The sequence below is a fragment of the Moschus berezovskii genome, chromosome 24, assembly GCF_049115385.1.
Source record: "Moschus berezovskii isolate FMDL1 chromosome 24, NW_MosBer_1.0, whole genome shotgun sequence".
Classification (NCBI taxonomy): Eukaryota; Metazoa; Chordata; class Mammalia; order Artiodactyla; family Moschidae; genus Moschus; species Moschus berezovskii.
Window position 1 is genome coordinate 57,352,774 of NC_142483.1, and position 27,925 is coordinate 57,380,698.

Here is a 27,925-nt window from a genome sequence, read left to right on the forward strand (position 1 = left end):
TCAATGTAGGCAAGAACACAGGAGTGGGTTGCCATTTCCTTCTCCAACGTGTGAAAGTGAAAAGTGAAAGTGAAGTCGCTCAGTCGTGTCCGACCCTTAGCGACCCCACGGACTGCAGCCTACCAGGCTCCTCCATCCATGGGATTTTCTAGGCAAGAGTACTAGAGTGGCTTGCCATTGCCTTCTCCCAGTGTATGGCAAAACCAACCAATATAATATTGTAAAGTAATTAGCCTCCAATAAAAAAAAATAAAGAAAAAAAATTTAGAGTCATACAGAATGAAGTCAGTCAGAAAGAGAAAAACAAGTTTCATATATTAATGCATATATATGGAATCTAGAAAAACGGTACTAATGAGTCTATTTATAGGGCAGGAATAAAGATGCAGACAGCGGGGGAAGAAGAGGGTGAGATGAATTGACAATAGGGTTGATATATACACACTACCACGTGTAAACTAGATGGCTAATGGAAACTGCTGCACAGCACAGGGCGCTCAGCTTGGTGCTCTGTGCTGACCTAGAGGGTGGGGTGGGGATGTGAGGCAGGTACAGGAGGGAGGGAGATGTGTATATATGTGTATATCTGATTCACTTTTTTTGTACAGCAGAAACTAACACAACATTATCAAGCAATTATACGCCCATTTAAAAAATTAACTTTAAAAAGGTATAGTGGAGAAGATTACTTTATTTCACTTAAAAGTTAAACTATTATTATTTTTTTAATGTAAGTTACACTTAAACAATATTCAGAAAACTAAGATCATGGCATCTGGTCCCATCACTTCATGGGAAATAGATGGGGAAACAGTGGAAACAGTATCAGATTTTATTTTTTTGGGGTCCAAAATCACTGCGGATGCTGATTGCAGCCATGAAATTAAAAGACGCTTACTCCTTGGAAGGAAAGTTATGACCAACCTAGAGAGCATATTAAAAAGCAGAGACATTACTTTGTCAACAAAGGTCCGTCTAGTCAAGGCTATGGTTTTTCCCGTGGTCATGTATGGATGTGAGAGTTGGACTGTGAAGAAAGCTGAGCGCCGAAGACTTGATGCTTTTGAACTGTGGTGTTGGAGAAGACTCTTGAGAGTCCCTTGGACTGCAAGGAAATCCAACAAGTCCATCCTAAAGGAGTTCAGTCCTGGGTGTTCATTGGAAGGACTGATGCTAAAGCTGAAACTCCAATACTTTGGCCACCTCATGCGAGGAGTTGACTCATTGGAAAAGACTCTGATGCTGGGAGGGATTGGGGGCAGGAGGAGAAGGGGATGACAGAGGATGAGATGGCTGGATGGCATCACCGACTTGATGGACATGCGTTTGAGTGAACTCCGGGAGTTGGTGATGGACAGGGAGGCCTGGTGTGCTGTGATTCGTGGGGTCTCAAAGAGTCGGACACAACTGAGCGACTGAATTGAACTGACACTTAAACAGCAAACTAGATCAAAACACTTGTAAGAAATGTGATAGACAACTACTTAATATTTTAATATAGAAGCAACTGAAACAATAAAATTGACCAAATTCAAGGTTTTAAAAATCTAACCAGATGGAACATAACCCAATTACCTAGTTTGAGCCAAAACAGGCCAAACAAGACCCCTCTAGTTCTACCCAGTTCTAAGGATTCCCCAAGCTCTGATCTGGGCATCCTTCCTCCAAGTGGAATGGATCATTCCCTTTTACCCCATCCTCTGGCCCCTTCATTACTCTTCTTCCTCTGTATGTTTATCCCTCACCCCAGAAATATATTCCTGGGTCTACTTTACAGTCAAGAACATTTTCTTAATAAAGAAACAATATTAAATGTCTACTAGTGTAAAGGGCTTGAGTTAACATCAGATAAACCAGGCTTTGGGCTTCCCAGGTGGCTCAGTGTTAAAGAATCTGTCTGCCAAACCGGAGACACAGGTTTGATCCCTGAACTGGGAAGATCCTCTGGAGAAGGAAATGGCAACACACTCCAGTACTCTTTTTTTTTTTTTTTTAACATTTATTTTTTACTGAAGGATAATTGCTTTACAGAATTTTGTTGTTTTCTGTCAAACCTCAACATGAATCAGCCATAGCGATACATATATCCTCTCTGTTTTGAACCTCCCTCCCATCTCCCACCCCATCCCACCCCTCTAGATTGATACTGAGCCCCTGTTTGAGTATTCTTGACTGGGAAATCGCATGTTGAGAGGAGCTTACAGTCCATAGGGTTGCAAAACAGTCAGACACAACTGACTGACTAAAAAGCAGCGGCAGAAACCAAAACTTAAGAGTATGCCTCTTTTTGTGCCTCCACTCACTGAACTACACAGACTGTCTACCATGTCACTGAGATTTTGCTATCATTGGCCTTAATCTAGGATTGCTGAAATGTTTTTCACTGCGGTAGATATTCTTTTATGATTTTGAGATTCATAACCCCTTTGTAACCACAAAAGGAATTCAAGTCAGTTCTTTGAATTTGGTACCTGTAGCAACTGCTTTTCTAAGTGGTACTTTTCAGTCTAAAAGAAGTTCCCAGAGCAAGACACCTTCTCTGGGATCTCAGGAATGCAAGGAACAAAAAACATTATCAAATCTCACTAAGTTTCCATGGCTTCTTCAGTCCATTCAGTGGACGGATACCAGACAGAAGGAGAAAAAAACAAATCTGTAATTCCTCTTAATGAGGCTTTTTAGCAAACTGCCTTTTCTTCTGGACCCAGCTCTTTATATGCAACTCAAAACAGCAAAAACTAAAAGAAAGTCATTCTACAGAGTCGTTTTTGAAGAAAGATTTTTTCTCTAAAGGGAGTTTCTATAAACATGCTGCTGCTGCTACTGCTGCTAAATCACTTCAGTCGTGTCCGACTCTGTGCGACCCCATAGACAGCAGCCCACCAGGCCCCCGTCCCTGGGATTCTCCAGGCAAGAACACTGGAGTGGGTTGCTATTTCCTTCTCCAATGTGTGAAAGTGAAAAGTGAAAGTTAAGTTGCTCAGTCATGTCTGACTCGTAGTGACCCCATGGACTGCAGCCTTCCAGGCTCCTCCGTCCATGGGATTTTCTAGGCAGGAGTAGTGGAGTGGCTTGCCATTGCCTTCTCCAATAAACATGCTACCTTTCCTTTATAACAGGAGAACCACTTACGATGTGCTCAGATGCTCAGTCATGTCTGACTCTTTGCGAGCCCAAATTTACTCCAGGGGATCTTCCCAACCCAAGGACTGAACTTGTGTCTCCTATGTCTCCTGCATTGGCATGGGGATTCTTTACCACTTGCCCCACCTGGGCAGCCCTGTTGCTTATATATACTAATTGGGCTTCCCAGGTACTCCTAGTGGTAAAGAACCCGCCTGCAAATGGAGGAGATGGAGGAGATGCAGTTTCGATCCCTGGATCAGGAAGATCCCTTGGTGGAGGGTATGGCAACCCACTCCAGTATTCTTGCCTGGAGAATCCATGGACAGAGGAGCCTGGTGGGCTACAGTCCACGGGGTCACAAAGAGGTGGACAGGATTGAAGCGACTTAGCACACATGCAAATAAAAAGCAAAGTATGTGGTTTACTGAAAGTGGTGGCCAAATATTGCTATTCTTCCAAAAGCTAGAATAAGTATTGAAGTGAGCAACTGCATCTCAAAGCGGAAGGCTTCAAATGTACTAAAGGTATGACACATTTAAGCCAATAGAGAATACTCATCTTATTTAGCAAATAAAGAGGAAACATGGTTCTCCAAGCTGGGAATGGAGGGAAAACATATGTAGAGGAAGAGTTATGGGATTTCCTCTCCGAGAGTATTTTTCTCTCGATCTAACAACAACAAAAAATTATGACTTAGTATAACTACTCACACCTAAACAGCACATACATATACCAGGAGCATCCCACAGACCCTACATAGTGCGACTTATTTAGTCCACAGCCACCTTACAGGGATAGTACACAAAGGAACTATGATCATCTCCATTTTGCCTATGAGAATCGAGTCCCAGAGAGTTGTTAAGCAATTTTCCCAAATCACATGTCTAGGAAGTGGCAGAACTAAATCCTGGAGTCAGTCAGTCCACTTACTATGTGTCTGAGCAATTTACATAAATTCTGTAACTCAGCCTCCTCATCTGCAAAATGGGACAGTGCTTTTTCACTAAGGGCATTTTGGGAATAAAATGGAATAATCCGTAATGCACTAAGCACCATGGTCGGCTTACAGTAAGCCCTACTTCATTCTCCCCAGAAAACAAGTGCTCACTGATAGAATGTGAGGACATAAGAACACAGACATTTCTTGCCTCTAACTATCTCCTTGTCTCCCAACTTTACTGAGATTTAATTAACACGTAATGTGTACATTTAGCTTAGGTGTTTAAAGTGTCAGTTTAATACATGCATATATTGGTTTGATTACCTCCATAGTGTTAGTAATTACCTCCTCTAACTGTATCTTTTAGGAGATTCTGCTGCTAAGTCACTTCAGTTGTGTCCGACTCTGTGCGACCCCATAGACGGCAGCCCACCGGGCTCTGCCGTCCCTGGGATTCTCCAGGCAAGAACACCAGAGAGGGTTGCCATTTCCTTCTCCAGTGCAGGAAAGTGAAAATTGAAAGTGAATTCGCTCAGTGGTGTCCGACTCTCAGCAACCCCATGGGCTCCTCCGCCCATGGAATTTTCCAGGCAAGAGTACTGGAGTTGGGTGCCACTGCCTTCTCTATCTTTTAGGAGATACTAGTGTCAAAAAGTGAATCTGAAGTAGTCATATACAAACAGTAACCAGAGAAACACTCCACAGGCAGACAGGAAACAGACAAACAGAATTTGGAAATGCTTACATCCTAAAGCTAAAATAGTACACCCAAAGGCAAAAATTACTTTCACTGCAGAAGCCAAATGAATATAAAATAAATCTACTAAATCCAGAATGAATGTGTTTTTGTGTCTAACCTAAGGCAGCAAGAGATTAAAAATGTAAACAAAACAGCTTGATAAAAATTTTCTGAACGAACAGGTACGAGAAGTCAAAGGGAGAAGCTCTTAGTGCTGTTGATAAAGGACTTCACTCAGCCATCAGGGAGAAAAGGCATAAATATTTATTCAAACTGCAGTTCAAATCAATGGAAAGGTTAATGAGTCCATTCTGCTGATGGCACAGGCCCTGCAGCCCCCATGCCGGACAAGGACAGAAACTGCAGAACTTCATGAAGAAAGAAACCTTTGCCAGGGCTCGAGCTCTGTAAGTGAAAGACAACAGGCCTAATTGCTCATTGTGGAATTAATTAATTGCAACAACCAACAGGATGTGTGGTATTCTAACACATTTTGTGTTTTGTAATATTTTTGCTTCTTTTAATTTTCATCACCCGTTACTTAAAAAAAAAAAAATCTGGAGATAGGAGCAATGGAAAGTATGAGGTAGAATCAAGAGATAATTTAAAATTTATGAGAAAGAAAATGATACATGCTCTTCTGAACACTGACTTTTATCCAAAGAGAGCTATTTAAATATTTAAAAATTTACAAAGAGGAACACAGTATGTAAAATATTTTTGTATGGAATCGTTGTAGTTGGTTTCTACTTTCACATTATAACTATTTACTGATTGAATGTATTAAGACATAGTGTGGTTGATAAACCACAAACAGTGGGCTCAATGTTTCAAAATTCAATTCAGTGCATCTATATTAAACATTTCCTATGTTTAAATGCTGGTCCTAGAGGAGATATAAGGATTAAAAAAGGCATAATTCTGCCATCCAGTGGGATAATGTAAGTCCCAAGGCTACATGTCACAAATAGAGACCCAATACAAAATAAAACGATTTGATGAACTGCAGGGAAAGTTAAGAGAAGAGAAATTGAAGATCGGAAAAATCTGCATGAAAAATGCTACATCTATATTTGAGCAACATTTCTTTGGGAAATGAGGGTAGTGAGGGAAGTGGAGGTGCTAAGATGTGTCATAGAAGTTGGAAGTCATTCATGCTTCTGTAGTTGTTTTACCTAAAATAATGACTGCCTGCATTAAGATAGCTGTCTTGGTCCAATCAGCATTGTGACTAGTATTTACGAATCAAGGAGCCACTACAGCAAATTTCAGGCAAACATTTATCTGGCGTGCTACTCTTTCTAACCCTGCTAGAAAACTGTTGAGCTCCAGCTGAGATACTTCATTAACTGGATGCCATTCTAGAATGAGATATGGCAACCATGTGAAAAGCTTGGAAACTGAAGAATGGTCTTAACTTCACTATAAGGGTATATCTTCACTATATAAGGTACATCTTACAAGTTCATGTACTAGATAAGTCCATCAATGATGGTAATTTATAGATTTCAAAAGTGAAATTGTATTTCCAGTCTAGAGGCTGGATGTTGATTAAATGATTCTTATGATGCAAACAAATGTTACTTATAATAGGATTATCTACCATTTCCTACCAGCACTTTTGTGTAACTGTACAAAATCTGTGCAACATTTCTGTAAAGAAGGCATTATAAACATCTAATGGACTCATGAGGTTCCTTGATGAACCCAGAAAGAGACGAAATAACTTGCCTATGTTCAAAAGTAACAAGAGACAGAACCAAAACTCAAACCAAGACCAATTAGGGAGAAGATAGTTTTTTCTATAGAATATGTTCTCTAGCCAATTAAGTTCACAGAGGCAAAGGAGCATACCCTCCAGTGGACTCTCATACAAAGCACAACATAAAGCAAATGGACATTACTCTTTTCTTCACAATCCTAAAGTGAAAGTTGCTCAGTCATGTCCAATTCTTTGCGACCTCATGGACTATACATTTCATGGAATTTCCAGGTGAGAATACTAGAGTGGGTAGCCTTTCCTTTCTCCAGGGGATCTTCCCATCCCAGGGATCGAACCCAGGTCTCCTGTGTTGCAGGTGGATTCTTCAGCAGCTGAGCCACCAGGGAAGCCCAAGAACACTGGAGTGGGTAGCCTATCTCTTCTCCAGTGGACATTCCCAACCCATGAATCAAATCAGGGTCTCCTGCATTGCAGGTGGATTCTTTACCAACTGAGCTACCAGGGAAGATTCACCATGCTAAGTGCAGCAAAAGGCATAACACTGTCGCTGGGATGAGAAAAGTGCTTGGGCTGTGAAAGGATGTAGAAAATAGTAAGTTGTGACATTACATCTTAAATTGTTATAACTCTTACATGAATTCATTGCATTAAAATCATAATCATTTATTAAGGATAACTAGGAGAGTGAAAAGGTTGGCTTGAAGCTCAACATTCAGAAAACAAAGATCATGGCATCTGGTCCCATCACTTCATGGGAAATAGATGGAAAAACAGTGGAAACAGTGTCAGACTTTATTTTTTTGGGTTCCAAAATCACTGCAGATGCTGATTGCAGCCATGAAATTAAAAGATGCTTGCTCCTTGGAAGGAAAGTTACGACCAACCTTGATAGTATATTAAAAAGCAGAGACATTACTTTGCCAACAAAGGTCCGTCTAGCCAAGGCAATGGTTTTTCCCGTGGTCATGTATGGATGTGAGAGTTGGACTGTGAAGAAGGCTGATCGCCGAAGAATTGATGCTTTTGAACTGTGGTGTTGGAGAAGACTCTTGAGAGTCCCTTATACTGCAAGGAGATCCAACCAGTCCATTCTAAGGGAGATCAATCCTGCATGCTCATTGGAAGGACTGATGCTAAAGCTGAAACTGCAATACTTTGGCCACCTCATGCGACGAGTTGACTCACTGGAAAAGACTGTGATGCTGGGAAAGGTTGGGGGCGGGAGGAGAAGGGGACGACGGAGAATGAGATGGCTGGATGGCATCACCGACTCTGTGGACATGAGTTTGAGTGAACTCCGGGAGTTGGTGATGGACAGGGAGGCCTGGCGTGCTGTGATTCATGGGGTCGCGGAGAGTCGGACACGACTGAGCGACTGGACTGAACTGAACTGACTGAGGAAACTATTTCCTCAGAGATCTTTCATATTAGGTTAAGAGGCAGTAAGCTTAAAAGAATCATGATTTGGGGACTCCAGAACAGGAGACTTTACCATCTGTGAAAATTACAAAAAAAATATGTGAAACTTAATAGTGTGTAGTATTCAATTAGTTATTGATACATGATATTATTATTATTATTATATCCGTGTGATTATTTACACTGACTAGCAAACCTGGAAGTCTGTAAGATGCATCTAAAAGGTGAGTAGAACACTGACGTACAGTCCAGTTAGGAGACAAGCACGATGTGGAATGAGCAGAGACCGAAAGAAGGGCATAGGGCAGTGCTTCTTATGATAACAGAACTCCCAAAGGAAGGCAGTGCCAAAGAACGCTCACACCACCGCACAATTGCACTCATCTCACACGCTAGCAAAGTCATGCTCAAAGTTCTCCAAGCCAGGCTTCAACAGTACATGAACCATGAACTTCTAGACATTCAAGCTGGATTTAGAAAAGGCAGAGGAACCAGAAATCAAATTGCCAACATCCACTGGATCATAGAAAAAGCAAGAGTGTTCCAGAAAAACATCTACTTCTGCTTTAATGACTAAACCAAAGCCTTTGACTTTGTGGATCATGACAAACAGTGGGAAATTCTTCAAGAGATGGGAATACCAGACCACCTGACCTGCCTCCTGAGAAATCTGTATGCACGTCAGGAAGCAACAGTTAGAACTGGACATGGAACAACAGACTGGTTCCAAATGGGGAAAGGAGTACGTCAAGGTTGTATATTGCCACCCTGTTTATTTAACTTATATGCAGAGTACATCATGTGAGATGCTGGGCTGGAGGAAGCACAAGCTGGAATCAAGACTGCCGGGAGAAATATCAATAACCTCAGATACCCAGATAACACCACCCTTATGGCAGAAAGTGAAGAGGAACTAAAAAGCCTCTTGATGAAAGTGAAAGAGGAGAGTGAAAAGTTGGCTTGAAGCTCAATATTCAGAAAACAAAGATCATGGCATCTGGTCCCATCACTTCATGGGAAATAGATGGGGAAACAATGTCAGACTTTATTTTTTTGGGCTCCAAAATCACTGTGGATGCTGATTGCAGCCATGAAATTAAAACATGCTTACTCCTTGGAAGGAAAGTTATGACCAACCTAGAGAGCATATTAAAAAGCAGAGACATTACTTTTTGAACTGTGGTGTTGGAGAAGACTCTTGAGAGTCTTCTCAAGTTCAACTGCAAGATCCAACCAGTTAGTCCTAAAGGAAATAATTCCTGAATATTCACTGGAAGGACTGATTCTGAAGCTGAAACTCCAATACATTGACCACCTGATGCAAAGAATTGACTCATTGGAAAAGACCCTGATGCTGGGAAAGATTGAAGGTATGAGGAGCAGGGGATGACAGCAGATGAGATGGTTGGATGGCATCACCGACTCGATGGACGTGAGTTTGAGCAAGCTCTGGGAGTTGCTGATGGACAGGGAGGCCTGACGAGCTTCAGTCCATGGCATCACAATGAGTCAGACATGACTGAGCAACTGAAATTAACTGATGACACATCCGTGGTTACCCTTCTGGCTTTTAAATATTATCTTTAAACTCTCCCCACATTCTGACAGACTCACATGCTGCTCACAAATCACACAGTTCCATTCCTAGAAACCCCGCACACCACACACACTGTGTATGCACTGTGTTTTGACAAAGCACCCATATACTCAAGTTGCTATTTGCTATTAAAATAAAAAGCTATTTGCTATTAAAAAGATAAAGCATATGTTTGGAAACATAACCGTTGCCTCAGCATTTGAGAAAGCAAAATGCCCACTATACCATAAGGAATCTAGTGCTTGCTGCCAAAGTATGGTAGTGCAACTCCTTTGACAGAAATGCATTCCTTAATCATTCCCCTTAAAATAGCTTCTAGAACACATCCAGTGTTTCACCTAAGATCAGGAAGGTGAGAGGACATTTTAAGCTTCATCTTTATCATGGCTATCTCCTTTAGTCTTTTCTAATTATGAGAAGATGAAAAAATGGGAATCTTGAGTTTTACGCTAAATCAGGGACATTGTTTGTTAACCGGTTCCATGTTTGCGCCAGGACCTCTTTATACTCTTAACAAGTATTAAGAGTGCAAATAACTTTTGTTTACATAGGTTAAAGCTATTTACCATTTAAAAATCCAAAATTTTAGACGCTTCCTTAATAACTAATTTTAAAATACAGATGTAGAAAAGAAACACATGGTTTCCAGGAGAAAAGGGAATGGGGAGGGACAAACGGGGTGATTGGGGTCAACGCATACACACTACTATATATAAAATAGATTGCTGGTAAGGACCTGCACTATAGCATAGGGAACTCTACTCAATACTCTGTAATGGCCTGTGTGCGAAATGAAGCTAAAAAAAGGCGTAAGTGTGTATGTGTAACTGATTCACTTTGCTGTATACCTGAAATTAATACAACATTGTGAGTCAGTTATACTCCAATAATTAAAAAAAAAAAAAAAGACATCACGTGATGCCACAGGCAAAATATTTTTTATAAAAATTTCAAAAACAAAATAGATATGCACAAGAGTGGCCTTGTTTTGCATTTGTGCAAATCTCTGTCATTTGGGGCTTAACGGAAGACAGATTCTTGCCTCTGCTTCTGCGTTCAATCTGTTGCTGTGTCATACATCATGTAGCCTCTGGGAGACTCAGCTCTACACTCAGGAGAGAGTCAGACTGAAAAGACAGATAATAGCCCATACTATGAAAATACGTTGACCTCGCAGACCACCAGAAAGGGGGAGAATGTCAGGGACCCCACAGGTCTCTGGACCACCATTTGCTTCAAATACACTACACTATCTTAAAGTGATTGCTCAGAAAAATAGGTTCCTTTCAATATTTCATTCCTATACTTTTATGCTTTGTTGAGAATGTTTGAATTAAAACCCTATTATCTTAAATATTGGTACAGTTTTGAATATTTAGGATGTACCTTTATCAAAACAAGTAGGATTGGCTGAATCCTGTTAACCAACCAGTGATCTGTTCACAAGTAGGACACAGGATTGCAGTTCTATCCACCACTACAAAGGTCTTTCCCATAGTCAAACTGTCTTTGCTTTATCCAGAGAAACCTGTTAACTATTAACAATTGCTACACTGCTTAGAGTGGGTAGCATGTTTGTCTCTAGGGAAGTCAGTGAAACTTTGGCGATCGTATTGGTTACACCAGGTGTTCTCATCAGGAGTAAAAGAACTGGGATGCAGACAGCCCAACACCTGTCAATCACTGTTTACCAGCTGCCCCCACCAGGGGGATGTGTCTTCCTAGACCCTCTAACTTTTGCTGTGCATCAGGAAACCAGCCCTCTTTCCCCCTGACCCAGTCTGAGGGCAAGCCATCTAGAAAGAGATATAAGTGCTGACTGACGGAAGTCAGGCAAGCACTCAGGGAGATTAACATCTGCTCTACCACCAAACAGTTAGAAATCAAATTGTTGAGTCTTTTACTTTAGGCATTTCAATGACTCAACTAGTACAACTGTTTCTTCAACCTCTATTCCAAAATAAGTTCCACTCACAGTTCAAGAGAAAATGGCCCTATTTACAGCTGCCTGATCTTGCTACTTGCTACAATAGTAATACATCTTCAATGGACAGATACATTTTTTTAAATGCTTGAAAGTATTTTAATTCCATGAATAAGAAGAAACACTCAAATCAATAAGAATTTAATCAACTGAATAATAAAGATATACAGTTGATCCTTGAACAATGTAGGTCTGAAACAGGAAGGTCCACTTATACTTAGAATTTTTTTAATAGTAAATTGAAATACTGTCCTGCTACTCAGAGATACACAGGTGGCTCGGTGGTAAAGAATCTGCCTGCCAATGCAGAACCACAGGTGACATGGGCTTGATCCCTGCATTAGAAAGATCCTCAGGAGGAAGAAATGCAATCCACTCCAGTATTCTTGCCAGGATAATCCCATGGACAGTGAGCCTGGCAGGCTACAGTCCATGGGGTTGCAAACAGTCAGACATGACTGAGCATGCATGCAAAAAAGTACCTACTACATGATCTAGGGCTGATTAAATCCATGGATGTAGAACTGCAGATAGAAGGAATTACATACAGAGAGAACAAACTGTAAGCTATGCAAGGATTTTCAACTGGGAGAAGGATTAGTGTCTCAACCCTCAAGGGACAACTGTATATTGGGTTAATACTTAATAAACGTTGATAATTATCTCGTTGAACTTTTACTTTGTGTCTCAAGCCTACGCTTTCCTATGGCACTCAGCTATTCAGAGACTTAGGACACTCTTCATTTAATCATAATAGGCCATCATATATGTTTTAGATTTAATCACCTAAAACTCAGGGGTGATACAAGCTTTATAAACTCTTTGAGCCCTTCTAAACACTAATGATCTTTTTTTAAAAAAAACAGGAATTATTGAAAGCAAGTATTAAGGTTAAGAGCTAAGAGATACATATTTGCATGAATTTAGATTTACAATGTACAATTTTCTGGGCACATTTTATGGAAACAGATGGCTTGAAATAATATTTGACTTCATTAGGTCAAAAATAATGTTATCAATACATGCACTCCTATGTTAATAGCAGCACTATTCACAGTAATCAAGGCATGGAAATAATCTAAACATTCACCGATGGATGAATGGATAAAGAAGCTGTGGTGTGTGTGTAACTAACACACACACACACACACATATAAATGGAACACCATTCAGCCTTTAAAAGGAACAAAATGATGCCATTTGCAGCAACACAGATGCAACTAGAGATGATCATGCTGGTGAAGTTAGTCAGAAACAGAAAGACAAACATCATATGATATCACTCATATGCGGAATCTAAAATATGACACAAATGAAAGTTATCTACGAAACAGAAACAGACTTAAGGACACAGAGAACAGACTTGTGGTTGCCAAAGGGAAGGGAGAGAAAGGGATGACCTGGGAGCATGGGGTTGGTAGATGAAAACTATTACATTTAGAATGGATAAACAACATGATCCTACGGTATAGCACAGGGAACTATATCCAATCTTTTGGGATAAACCATAATGGAAAAGAATATAAAAACAATGTATATACGTGTAGAACTCCATTTCCTCTACAGCAAAAATCAGAGTGCTCACTTCCACAGCATATATACTAAAACTGAAATGATACAGAGAAGACTAGCATGGCCCTGTGCAAGGATGACACACAAATTTGTGAAACATTTCATATTTGTTCATAGCAAGATCCTCTCTGACTCAACTCCTAGAGTAATGGAAATAAACATAAATAAATAAGTGGGATCTAATTAAACATAAAAGCTTTTGCACAGCAAAGGAAACTATAAACAAGGTGAAAAGACAACCCTAAGAATGGGAGAAATTAATGGCAAATGAAACAACTGAAAAGGATTAATTTCCAAACTATACAAGCAGCTCATACAACTCAACATCAGAAAAACAAGCAACTCAATCAAAAAGTGGCCAAAAGACCTAAAAAGACATTTCTCCAAAGACAAACAGATGGCTAATAAACACATGGAAAGATGCCCAACATTGCTTATTATTAGAGAAATGCAAATCAACACTACAAGGAGATATCACCTCACACTTGTCAGAATGGCCATCATAAAAAAAAAACAAAAAACTACAAACTAAATGCTGGAGAGGGTGTGGAGAAAAGGGAACCCTCTTGCACTGTTGGTGAGAAAATAAATTGATACAGCCACTATGGAAGACAGTATGGAGATTCCTTAAAAATTTAAGACTAAAACTACCATACTACCCAGCAATACCACTTCTAGACATACACCCTAGGAAACAAATATCGAAAAATACACATGTAACCAAATGTTCACTGCAGCACTATTTACAATAGCTGGGACGTGGAAGCACCTAAATGTCCATCAACAGATGATGAATAAAGAAACTGTGGTACATATAAATTCAATGGAATATCACTCAGCCATGAAAAGGAAGGTCTTTGAGTCAGTGCTAATGAGGTAGATGAACCTAGAGCCTATTACACAGAGTGAAGTAAATCAGAAAAACATATATCATATACTAATGCATATATGGAATTTAGAAAGAGGGTACTAATCAACCTCCATGCAGGGTAGCAATGGAGATGCAGATATAGTCAACTATACTTCAATAATAAACAAAAATATTCTTTGATAAATTACCACTCATCTCCAAAGACTCTCTGGATATTTATTTATTTATTTAATTTTTAAAATTTTTATTGGAGGCTAATTATTTTACAATATTATATTGGTTGGTTTTGCCATACATTGACATGAGTCCGCCCCGGGTGTACATGAGTTCCCCCTCCTGAACTCCACTCCCACCTCCCTCCTCCCCTTATCCTCCCTCTGGGTCATCCCCGCACACCAGCCCCGAGCATCCTGTAACATGCATCGACCCTGAACTGGCGATTCGTTTCACATATGATAATATACATGTTTCAATGCCATTCTCCCCAACCATCCCACCCTCACCCTCTCCCACAGAGTCCCAAAGACTGTTCTATACATCTGTGTCTCTTTTGCTGTCTCGTATACAGAGTTATCATTTGCATCTTTCTAAATTCCATATATATGTGTTAGTATATTGTATTGGTGTTTTTTTTTCTGGCTTACTTCACTATGTATAAGGGGCTCTAGTTTCATCCACCTCATTAGAATTGGTTCAAATGCATTCTTTTTAATGGCTGAGTAATACTCCACTGTGTATATGTACCAAAGCTTTCTTATCCATTCGTCTGCAGATGGACATCTAGGTTGCTTCCATGTCCTGGCTATTATGAACAGTGCTGCAATGAACATTGGAGTACATGTGTCTCTTTCAATTCTGGTTTCCTCGGTGTGTATGCCCAGGAGTGCAATTGCTGGATTATATGGCAGTTCTATTTCCAGTTTTTTGAGGAACCTCCACACTGTTCTCCATAGTGGCTGTACTAGTTTGCATTCCCACCAACAGTGTAAGAGGGTTCCCTTCTCTCCACACCCTCTCCAGCATTTATTGCATGTAGACTTTTGGATAGCAGCCATTCTGACTGGTGTATAATGGTATCTCATTGTGGTTTTGATTTGCATTTCTCTGATTATGAGAGATGTTGAGCATTTTTTCATGTGTTTGTTAGCCATCTGTATGTCTTCTTTGGAGAAATGTCTGTTTAGTTCTTTGGCCCATTTTTTGATTGGGTCATTTATTTTTCTGGAATTGAGCTGCAGGAGCTGCTTGTATGTTTTGGAGATTAATCCTTTATCAGTTGCTTCATTTGCTATTATTTTCTCCCGTTCTGAAGGCTGTCTTTTCACCTTGCTTATAGTTTCCTTTGCTGTGCAGAAGCTTTTGATTTTAATTAGGTCCCATTTGTTTATTTTTGCTTTTATTTCCAATATTTTGGGAGGTGGGTCTTGGAGGATCCTGCTGTGATTTATGTCGGAGAGTGTTTTGCCTACATTTTCCTCTAGGAGTTTTATAGTTTCTGGTCTTACATTTAGCTTTCTAATCCATTTTGAGTTTATTTTGGTGTATGGTGTTAGGAAGTGTTCTAGTTTCATTCTTTTACAAGTGGCTGACCAGTTTTCCCAGCACCACTTGTTAAAGAGACTGTCTTTTCTCCATTTTATATTCTTGCCTCCTTTGTCAAAGATAAGGTGTCCATAGGTGCGTGGATTTATCTCTGGGATTTCTATTTTGTTCCACTGATCTATATTTCTGTCTTTATGCCAGTACCATACTGTCTTGATGACTGTGGCTTTGTAGTAGAGCCTGTAGTCCGGCAGGTTAATTCCCCCAGTTCCGTTTTTCTTTTCAAGATTGCTTTGGCTATTCGAGGTTTTTTGTATTTCCATACAAATTGTGAGATTATTTGTTCTAGTTCTTGAAAAATATCGTTGGTAGCTTGATAGGGATTGCATTGAATGTATAAATTACTTTGGGTAGTATACCGATTTTTACAATATTTATTCTTCCAATCCACAAACACGGTATATTTCTCCATCTATTAGTGTCCTCTTTGATTACTTTCACTAGTGTTTTATAGTTTCCTATGTACAAGTCTTTTGTTTCCTTAGTTAGATATGTTCCTAAGTATTTAATTCTTTTCGTTGCAACAGTGAATGGAATACTTTCCTTAATTTCTCTTTCTATTTTCTCATTATCAGTGTATAGGAATGCAAGGGATTTCTGTGTGTTGATCTTTTTGGATATTTAATAGTCTGCAATTCTACTATTTCCTTGTGAGCAGGTATAAAGAAACTACTAAGTCAAAATAATTAACAACACAGCTTTTACTTTTTAACAAGCCACTCAAATGATACAAAGAGCTTTAAAAACAGGTGAAATGAAGACAATACTCCAGAACCTGTTTATAATGCAGTTTAGAAATAGTCCGAATGCTGTTCAGTTGAAATGATTTCTATGATAGTTTACTAGCTTTCTGTTGCTGTTGTAATAAATTAGCAAAAACAAGGAGGTATAAAATGCCACAACTGCATATCTTATACTTTTATGGTTAAAAGGCTGATATAGATTCCACTGGGATAAAATCATGGTGTCAGCAGTGCTGAGTTCCTTCCCTATCCCCTCAGACTTTAGGGGAGAATCCAGTTTCTTGCTTTTTTCAGTTCCCGGAGGCTGGCTGCCCACACTGCTTCATCTTCAAGGGCACTGGTGGTGAGTTACGTCCTTCTGTTGCCTCCCTCTGCTCTCCTGTTCTGCCCGCTTGCCACCTCCACTTTTAAGAGCCCCTGTGATTATACTGGGTCCACTCAAATAACCCAGAATAATTTCTCCACTTTAAGATTAATGTATTTGCAACCTTAACCCTATTTGCAACCTTAATTTGTTTGTCATATTCACCAGGAATGGGGATTAGGACTTAGAGATCTTTGGGGGATGAGGAGATGATTCTGTCTACCACAAGTTGATATTGATTCATTTAATAATTATCAATACTCTCATGTGACAGGTGTCAGTTTAGATGCTTAAAACATAAACAGCAAGGCACAATCTTTACATTCAAAGACTTTATGTATTAGTTGTTTGAAGGCACAGGGGAAGATAAACATCAAAATTTTGTAGAAAAATGTACAATCTAATGGGACAGATGTCTTTGAAATATATGAATTCTAAAGAAAGATCATAAACACGCCAATTTCCTTTGAAAGATTTCTTTTTCTGAAATGAAAAATGACTAAAATAATAGTAAGCTAATTGGTTCATCATTCACAGGCTTAAAGAGGTAAGAAATCAGAGGAAACAGCTATCAGATAAATCATGCCTGGTTCAGAGCTTGCTTAGTGAGTGTTTTCATTTATATTTCTCTTAAAATATTTTCCTAAATTTTGCAGACTTCTCATTCTAAAGAATTCAGTTCAGTTCAGTTCAGTCGCTCAGTCGTGTCTGACTCTTTGCGACCCCATGAATCACAGCACGCCAGGCCTCCCTGTCCATCACCAACTCCCAGAGTTCACTCAAACTCATGGCCATCGAGTCGGTGATGCCATCCAGCCATCTCATTCTCGGTCGTTCCCTTCTCCTCCTGCCCCCAGTCCTTCCCAGCATCAGAGTCTTTTCCAGTGAGTTAACTCGTCGTATGAGGTGGCCGAAGTATTGGAGTTTCAGCTTTAGCATCAGTCCTTCCAATGAACACCCAGGATTGATCTCCTTGCAGTCCAAGGGACTCTCAAGAGTCTTCTCCAGCACCACAGTTCAAAAGCATCAATTCTTCGGCTATCAGCTTTCTTCACAGTCCAACTCTCACACCCATACATGACCACTGGAAAAACCATAGCCTTGACTAGACGGACATTGGTTGGCAAAGTAATGTCTCTGCTTTTTAATATACTATCAAGGTTGGTCATAACTTTCCTTCCAAGGAGTAAGCGTCTTTTATTTCACGGCTGCAATCAGCATCCGCAGTGATTTTGGAGCCCCCAAAAATAAAGTCTGACACTGTTTCCACTGTTTTCCCATCTATTTCCCATGAAGTGATGGGACCAGATGCCATGATCTTTGTTTTCTGAATGTTGAGCTTCAAGCCAACCTTTTCACTCTCCTCTTTCACTTTCATCAAGAGGCTTTTGAGTTCCTCTTCACTTTCTGCCATAAAGGTGGTGTCATCTGCATATCTGAGGTTATTGATATTTCTCCCAACAATCTTGATTCCAGCTTGTGCTTTCTAAAGAATTAGATCATAAAAAAATGACGTGTGCATGACAAGCTTTCTTGATGGTTTCTGGCAAGGAGTGGCAAGAATCTAATTCACACTACTATCCATGTATCCAAAAATTGGTTAGGATGTATTTTTAAATCAATCCTATTAAATGAATTTTTGGATTTGGAAATGCACTAAGCACTTAATTATTCAGAGCCTGGTTTCTATGGCTTGTCTCTTAATTGGTCTTAAGCTACTCAGCCCTCTGCTTGCTAATAGCATTCACAGACACTCATGGTTTAACTACTCATTAGTGATGCTGACAGAAGGCAAAGTCCAATATCAACTTAGGAATAAAATTAAGGCTTGTGGGAGGGACTGGGGGTGGGAGGAGAAGGGGACAACAGAGAATGAGATGGCTGGATGGCATCAGCGACTCAATGGACATGAGTTTGAGTGAACTCCGGGAGTTGGTGATGGACAGGGAGGCCTGGCGTGCTGTGATTCATGGGGTCGCAAAGAGTCAGACACGACTGAGCGACTGAACTGAACTGAACTGAACTCACTGGCAGTGACACGGAATTATAGAGAACACATGGCCAGCAAGAGATACTAACCACACCTCACTGATCCAACATCACAGACTGCATCATACCACTCTATCACAGCAGGACTGATAAACCCACGCCACACTTCCCCTAGACAGAGCGGCAGCATCATGCCCCAAGAGGTCAAAGCGTAAACCAATAAACCCCTCTCTGTTCTCATGAGAGTCACCTTTTTATGTGCAGACAATACAAAAAGGAGTGCACAGCACAGCACAGTAATAGTGCCTGTCTAGATCCAGTGGCAAGAAGTTAAGATCTAGACATTATTAAGGTAAATTAGGCAAGAACATCACCCATATCAAAAAGCAGAATTCATCAGTCTCCCAACCAAGAAAAAGCTCTTTAAAGAAATAACAATCTGATTGTCAGCAAAACACAATGAAAAGCAGTTTTGGAAAAATGAGACTTTTCAAGAAGTAACAGAATTTTTCTCAATCGAATTGCTTTTTCCCCCCCCTTTTGAATATTTAGCCCTTGATCTGTGTATGTGTGTGTGTGTACACACATATGGGCTTCCTTGGCTCAGATGATAAAGAATTTGCCTGCAATATAGGAGACCCAGGTTCTATCCACAGTTGGGAAGATCCTCAGGGGAAGGGAAAGGTTACTAACTCCAGTATCGTTGCCTGAGGAATCCCATGGCACAAGAGCTTGGCAGGCTACTGTCCATCGGGTTATAAAGAGATAAACACAGCTGAGTGACTAACACATATATGTACACGCGTGCTAAGTCACTTCAGTTGTGTCCAACTCTGAGACTCCATGGGCTGTAGCCTGCTAAGTCTTCCTGGTTCATTGGATTCTCTGAACAAGAATACTGGAGTGGATTGCCATGCCCTCCTCCAGGGGATCTTCCTGACCCAGGGATTGACCCTATACCTCTTACATATGTATTTAGATATAGAAATGTGAGAATTTTTTTCAAAAATTAAGAAAAGATTTAAATGTTTCTCTCAATGTTGTCCTCCAAGTTTGTTGATGACAGAGAAAGTAGGCATCCCCCCAAACCCCTCAGGAATTTTGTTAACAGCAAATATAAGTATAAGGGTTTCAATTCATGGAATTGTGTATCAGTTTCAAATAACACTTATTGAAATTCTCCAGGTCAGAACACTGGAGTGGGTAGCCTTTTCCTTCTCCAGGAGATCTTCCCAACCCAGGGATCGAACCCAGGTCTCCTGCACTGCAGGTGGATGTTTTACCAGCTGAGCCACGAGGGAAGCCTGTTGAGAATCTACTCTGCGTTAAACATTGGCACCTGAAGAAACTACAACATGAAAACCAATAAAACTCCTAAACAAAATCCTGATTTTAAATACTCAGAAGCACATGCATAAATAAAAACATCACTCCAGTACACTTCCCCTTCCCTAAGCTTCTCCTGTGAAGATTGGAAATTTAGGGAAGATGAAGGGAAGCGTGAGGGCTAGTAAGAGAGTCTACAACATTGATGAAAACCTTGCAAAGTACTCATTGGAAGTCTCCCGTTATTCAGCTAAAGATCATCTCCATTTCACTTCCGTCAACTCCAGACATCCCCACGCTGGACCCATTAATAATGCCCACCACACTGCCTTTATCTAAGACCAAAACTTCACGGGTTCTTTTCTCTGTGGCATGATTTCCCGTGCCCGTCCCTCCCCTTCACTTTGCTCGCATCGTGACAATTTCCTGGCCCTTCTCTCTCTCCCCACTTTTGTCAACAACCAACCTCTCCACATCATCAGTTGTTCTCGGATGGACCGTGTCACGGCGGCACTTCAGCAGTACTGTGCTGCACATTTCTCTTTCTAAATGTAAACTCTGACTACCGTCTGTCTGGGATCACTGATATTCATTTTTATCATCCCTAATACATGGTCCACAAACACTGCTATAAATGTTTAAGAGCAATGAAAACAATGTGTTTGGTCCACGAAATTCACTTTACTACTTTAGCGATATCTACTTTCTCCCTCTGGGCTTCCCTGTGGCCAGAAGTTTTAAATCAAAACATAATTTTCCAGACTTCACTGGTGGTCCAGTAGTTAAGACTGCATGTTCCCAGTGTAGGGGGTACTTGGTTTGATCCCTGGTTAGGGAACTAATGTCCATGATGTTTCACAGTGTGGCAAAAAAAAAAAAAAACACCTTTTCTTAAAAAATAACAATAAAATAAATAAATACTGAAAAAAAGGGAATTAAATAAAATTAAAAACAAACAATTTCACAATTACTGGATCACCATCCTTAATTTGAATTCACCCAAATCAGAGTCTGGAAGAAGACAGATTAATTGAGAGCTGATGCCAGGAAGTAGAAACATAATAGAGAAAGAAGAGAAAGTCAGGGAAGAAAGAAAAACCAATAAAAGTTGTGCCACTGAGCTTGTTATCACCATGAGAAACCCCTAGAATCTGCTGATTCTCACATTCTTTTGATGGACAGATGTCTAAGGAAGTGATAACTATCCAAGGATTGCAAAATACCTATATCAGGCTGAGCAAGATTTTATAGATTTTGCCCGGATTTACAGAGAGATTTGGTGGATCCTTTACATGGGATGCTTCCTGGAGGCACCCCTCTTTCACAGCTATGATCACAGGGGAGGAGTGTTGCAGTTTGGTGTTGGAACCACTTTTAATCTCCTGAAGATGGTACCCTGTATATCTCTGTCTGGTCTCTCATTATCCAGATTTCAAAATGCAATCATCTCTGTCTCCTTTCTTCTATCTTTTACTAGTTACCAACTCCCCAGATGCCTCTGCAGTGTCAGGTGTGGCACCATAGGAAGGGTGGCTGAAGAGATGACGCCAAGAACACAGGAGTCACAGCCCTTAAGTCTCATTTAAGCTTGTTCCATGAAATTCACTAATAATGTTCCAGCAGTGTTTCACCATGAGACAACTGTGTGTTTGGTAGACAGAAATAATCAAGAAGGCATCACAAACATTAAAGATGAGGAGCTCAGCAGAAAGTCGTTTCCTAAGTATTGCAAAACTCCATTTATTGATGAGAAATCCAAGCCAGCATCCAGTTGGGGGTCGTGGTGTTTGCAAAGCATGTTATGCAGATGATGTTTTAGTTTCACAAAGAGGAATAACTCAAAGTTAGGCAACGCTACTCATGAGTAGAAACAGAGATATATTTTTACTAAATTGTACATAACATTTTTTCTATTTGCTGCCTTTTATTCAATTATAGCTGCATTTGTCACTTATCAGACTGGCATCACTGAGAAAACACTGGTTAGTATTTTCCTGATAAAACATTTTCCCTGATAAAAATGTGTGTGTCTATTGCTCACATAATCAGGTTTGTAATCTAAATTTCATTTTAGTACATTTTTGATATTTTACTCTGGAGGAAGTTTCAAATTTACACAAACAACATTAATTTTTTCATTTTATTTAAAAAATTATCAGATTGTAAATATTTTGCCTTGGATACTCCCTAAAATCCTACAGGATTTTTATTTGCATAAACATATAATAGCAAAATGATCTGTCAAAGGATTAAGAAGGCACAACATTTTATTTTACTGAGTAGGAAAATAAGATTCCTCTGTTATGTAAATATTTGTCCCAATTTCTGTTCATCAGAAGACCTGCTAAAATAAAAAGATCCCAAAGGGTGCAGTCTCTCTCAATCCTTCCCTAATTCTTGGACTTCAGTTGGGATTAACACTACCTAACAAAGAGAAATAAATCATACTAAAAGAGGGTTGGTTATTCCACTGTTTTCTGGAAAGACTGTTCTACTGATCAGTATATGTGCTTATGGGAAAAAGTCTAATTTGAAAGCAAAATGTGATTTTCCCTCCTCAAACCAGCATAAAAACACATGTCATTATATATGGAAGCCTTTTCTAGGCAGTGCTACCCTCTTCTCCCCAGTCTCTTTGAGCGTGAGCCTTTCCTTTTCACACCCCACAGATGCCTGAAGGGCCTGGGAACTTACCCTTTGCTTTCACCAGGGGTTAGAAATTGGAATGCAGAGTTCCAAAGAATAGCAAGGAGATAAGAAAGACTTCCTCAGTGATCAAAGCAAAGAAATAGAGGAAAACAATAGAATGGGAAAGACTAGAGATCTCTTCAAGAAAATTAGAGATACCAAAGGAACATTTCATGCAAAGGTGGGCTCGATAAAGGACAGAAATGGTAGGGACCTAACAGAAGCAGAAGACATTAAGAAGAGGTGACAAGAATACACAAAAGAACTGTAAAAAAAAGATCTTCACGACCCAGATAATCACGATGGTGTGATCACTCACCTAGAGCCAGACATCCTGGAATGTAAAGTGAAGTGGAAGCATCACTACGAACAAAGCGATTAGAGATAATAGAATTCCAGTTGAGCTATTTCAAATCCGAAAAGATGATGCCAATATGCCAGCAAATTTGGAAAACTCAGAGTGACCACAGGACTGGAAAAGGTCAGTTTTCATTTCAACACAAAGAAAGGCAATGCCAAAGAATGCTCTAACTACTGCACAATTGCACTCATCTCACATGCTAGCAAAGTAATGCTCAAAATTCTCCAAGCCAGGCTTCAACAGTACGTGAACTGTGAATTTCCAGATGTTCAAGTTGGATTTAGAAAAGGCAGAGGAACCAGAGATCAAATTGCCAACATCTGTTGGATCATCAAAAAAGCAAGACAGTTCCAGAGAAACATCTACTTCTGCTTTATTGACTATAGCAAAGCCTTTGACTGTGTGGATCACAATAAACTGTGGAAAATTCTTCAAGAGATGGGAATAACAGACCACCTGACCTACCTCCTGAGAAATCTGTATGCAGGTCAGGAAGCAAGAGTTAGAACTGGACATAGAACAACAGAGTGGTTACAAATTGGGAAAGGAGTACGTCAAGGCTGTATATTGTCACCCTGCTTATTTAACTTATATGCAGAGTACATCATGAGGAACGCTGGCCTGGAAGAAGCACAAGCTGGAATCAAGATTGCTGGGAGAAATATCAAAAACCTCAGATATGCAGATGACACCACCCTTATGGCAGAAAGTAGAGAGGAACTCAACAGCCTCTTGATGAAAGTGAAAGAGGAGAGTGTAAAAGTTGGCTTAAAACTCAACATTCAGAAAACAAAGATCATGGCATCTAGTCCCATCACTTCATGGCAAATAGAAGGGAAACAATGGAAACAGTGACAGACTTTATTATTTTGGGTTCCAAAATCACTGCAAATGGTGACAGCAGCCATGAAATTAAAAGACGCTTGCTCCTTGGAAGAAACTTACAAACAACCTAGATAGCATATTAAAAAGCAGAGACATTACTTTGCCAACAAAGGTCCGTCTAGTCAAAGCTATGGTTTTTCCAGAAGTCATATATGGATGTGAGAGTTGGACTATAAGAAAGCTGAGTGCCGAAGAATTGATGCTTTTGAACCGTGGTGATGGAGATGACTCTTGAGAATCCCTTGGACAGCAAGGAGATCCAACCTGTCCATCCTAAAGGAAATCAGTTCTGAATATTCATTGGAAGTACTGATTCTGAAGCTGAAACTCCAATACTTTGGCCACCTGATGTGAACAATTGACTCATTGGAAAAGATATTTTTGCTGGGAAAGATTGAAGGCAAGAGGAGAAGGGGTTGGCAGAGGATGAGATGGTTGTATGGCATCACCAACTCAATGGACATGAATTTGAGTAAACTCCGGGAGTTGGTGATGGACAGGGAGGCCTGGCATGCTGAAGTCCATGGGGTTGAAAAGAGTCAGACACGACTGAGTGACTGAACTGAACTGAACTGGGGCTGTACAGGATTCCTGAGCAATTTATTTTGGGACAAAGAAATGTCTGAGGTTAGGTGAGCACGCAACTAATTATGCTTTACTTTGTATGCAAAACATCAAGATCGATATACAGGACATGTGACGTTTATGGAACACTGTTTTCTTTTCCCTCTAGAGGAGGGAGAAAATACTGGATGATCCCTTTCTTAAGAGCAGTAAGATGACTGTTGCTTTTTGATACAGCTTTGGCTGCTCCTTCCCACCAACTGGTAGTATTAATTTCCCATGCTTCAAATGCCAGAATTCAAATAATTAGAAATTTTTTTTTGCACGTATACTTAGCTTCATTGTTTCAACTAGCCAAAACTTGGGGACAATATTATAATTCATAGTGAACAGAGCTAGTTCTGGGAGGCTGTTATAGGCATTAGAGAGCCATGATATATTCATTAAAATTAGGTCTCTTGTGAACTATTAGGAGGAACTCAGAAAGAGAAAGTTTGATCAATGTCAAAGTTTTGGGCTGAAGTAGCTTTTCTTTTTGTTTTTCTACAGAAAGGACAGAGGATGGAATTTGGAAACTAGATTATCATCTCAGGAAATCAATGAACTTTGCAGCTTAAGAGCAATCTTTGTCAAGAGACACAGAACGAAAATGGCATATTTCCCCAAGTCATCCCTAAATGGAGAAGGAAGCAATATGAATATGGTACTGATTTCTCTATTCTTGCTTAGAGGGAGGGGAGAAGGAGGACTCACTTTTTTCATCAGCCATCTTAGGGTCTGAAGATCCCAGATCACTTTTTTGTATCCTTGTGAGTCCCTTATTCACACAACCTTAAAGCATTGTACTGAAACCATCCATGTGCTATTCTAAAACCCCACAAATTTCTGAAGTCAAGATGCCAAATCTTTAAAGTGAATGCTGAGGTTTTTACAACTTAAAAAACAAAAGCCTATTTTAATTGCAAGTCAGTTACATCAATCATGCTGCTGCTGCTACTGCTGCTAAGTCGCTTCAGTCGTGTCCGACTCGGGGCGACCCCATAGACGGCAGCCGACCAGGCTCCGCAGTCCCTGGGATTCTCCAGGCAAGAACACTGGAATGGGTTGCCATTTCTCTTCTCTAATGTGTGTAAGTGAAAAGTGAAAGTGAAGTCGCTCAGTCGTGTCCGACTAGTAGCGACCCCATGGACTGCAGCCTACCAGGCTCCTCCATCCATGGGATTTTCCAGGCAAGAACACTGGAGTGGCTTGCCATTGCCTTCTCCGACATCAATTATAGGTGATTTTATTTAGTTTTTTCAGAGAGGGAAGCATTTTCTCTTTGACAAATTATTTTCTGATGCCCAGCATGTTGTCAGGTTTTCCCAACCCTGCTGAGAATGTGTGGGGCTCTATGTTCCCCAGCAGACTGAAGGGTACCAGCCTTCTCCATCTACCAGCAGCAGAACAATGCACAGGTCCTTTGGAAGGCGGCATTTCAGCTCAGTGCGTATTTCAGGGCTGCCTTTGAGATGGGAATCAGAGTTCTTGTCCACGGACCCAAAGGATGGAATTTACAAACATGCAGACACTCATGGTAGCAAGCGAATAGGATTGATTAAAGAGGAAGAAAGTACAAAGGTCCCAGCATAGACACAGAGGGGGTAAAGAGTCCCCTATAGGTGATTTTAACTACCAAGGACAGTCTCTCTAAAGATACAATGCATTTTAAAAGTGAAGAAAATCATCACTTCTGAACAATCAAAGGAATCACTTCTAATCAGATATCAGGGCTCATTGTGACATCTGCTCACACGCCTCAAGATAGAATAGAAAATTGGATTGGATTAAGATATGAATTTCTGAAAATAAGACCTCAACCACCTACTTCAAATAAGCAACAAGGACCAAGAAAGGCAAACACCATACACACAAATTTAATTATCCTTGTCATAACAGAGTTAATGAGCCTAGCCAAGTCATTTTACTGCAGTGGATTCCAAAATACCCACTTCTTGCATTATGTCATTTTATTCCATATCAAACATAAATATCAAAGATTATCTATACTTAGGTTGCTTCCATGTCCTGGCTACTGCAAATAGTGTTGCAATGCACATTGGGGTGCATGTGTCCTTTTGAATTATGGTTTCCTCTGGGTACAACCTAAATGTCCATCAAAAGATAAATGGATAAAGATATAGATACATGGATAAAGACTGGATAAAGATATATCTCTATATAAAGATACATATAATGGATAGACCTGGAAATGATCATGCTAAATGAACTAAGCCAGACAAAGAAAGACAAATATCATACGATATCGCTTATATGCAGAATCTAAGAAAAAAAAAGATACAAATGAACTTATTTACAAAACATAAACAGACTCACAGACACAGAAAACAAACTTGGGTTACCAAAGGGGAAGCAGGGGGAGGATAATTTAGGAGTTTGGGATTAACATATACACACTATATGTAATATTTATATATTTATATCTGTATATAAAATAGGCCTCTGAATATAAAGGTATATCTGTATATAAAATAACCAACAAGGACCTACTATTGCACAGGGAACTATATTCAATATTTTATAACAATTTATAAGGGAAAAAATCTCTCTATATATATAAAGAGAAAAGAATCTCTATATATAATCTATATAAAGAATCTGTAAATAATATATATCATATATATGAATATAGATATGTAAAGAAATATACATAACTGAATCACTTTGCTGTATATCTGAAACTAACACAACATTGTCAATCAACTATATATCAATAAAAAAATTGTATGTCTTCTGTTAGCATTTGAAACCTTTATTAAAATCTATTTGACTTCCAAAGTAAGGATAAATAAGTTAATTCAAGTATTGATGATAACTGATACCGTATATTTAATTGTGTTATGTTCAAGGCAAATCTCAGAAGCATAAAGTTGTATCTCAAGATTTTTTTTTAACTTAGCATAGTTATTTTGTTTTTCATGGTCCCATGAGTTAAAACTAAGTAAGAAACTCATAATGGCATTCTTGCTATTCACAATGTTTCCATTGGGTGTAGCTATGATATTAGAGAGGTTAATACCACTGCCTGCTTATTCAAGGAAGGATGCTCAGATATGTGGGGGATTTGTAGTGACTTTGTCTCTAGCGTTAAACTACACGAGTCAGCTGTATGTTCCATGGGTTAACCTAAAACAATTTCAAATCAATCACATCAAGATGGATTTCATGCCTTTTTCCAAAAAGGAAGAATCATACAAAACTGAGACCTGTATTAAAACTTCATTCAACAATAATTCCACCTAGTTTACTCATTCTCAGTTTTTTTTAATAGAATCATGTAATTCACATCTAGTTTGAATGCCTTCTGTACGTAGACACCTGTAGGATGAAACAAGATGATAAGCAGAAAACCCTTTAACAATGTAAGTCCTT

At 39.6% G+C, this 27,925-nt stretch overlaps 1 protein-coding gene and 1 non-coding gene across 8 annotated transcripts in view; one reads left to right on the forward strand and one right to left on the reverse strand.

Moving 5' to 3' along the window:
- RBMS3 (RNA binding motif single stranded interacting protein 3) overlaps positions 1 to 27,925 on the reverse strand; it is an 841,063-nt gene that overhangs the window by 261,613 nt on the left and 551,525 nt on the right. The window lies entirely within an intron of this gene.
- LOC129548225 (U6 spliceosomal RNA) lies at positions 13,106 to 13,211 on the forward strand. The gene has a single exon (XR_008684303.1). It is a non-coding gene; the product is annotated as a U6 spliceosomal RNA (small nuclear RNA).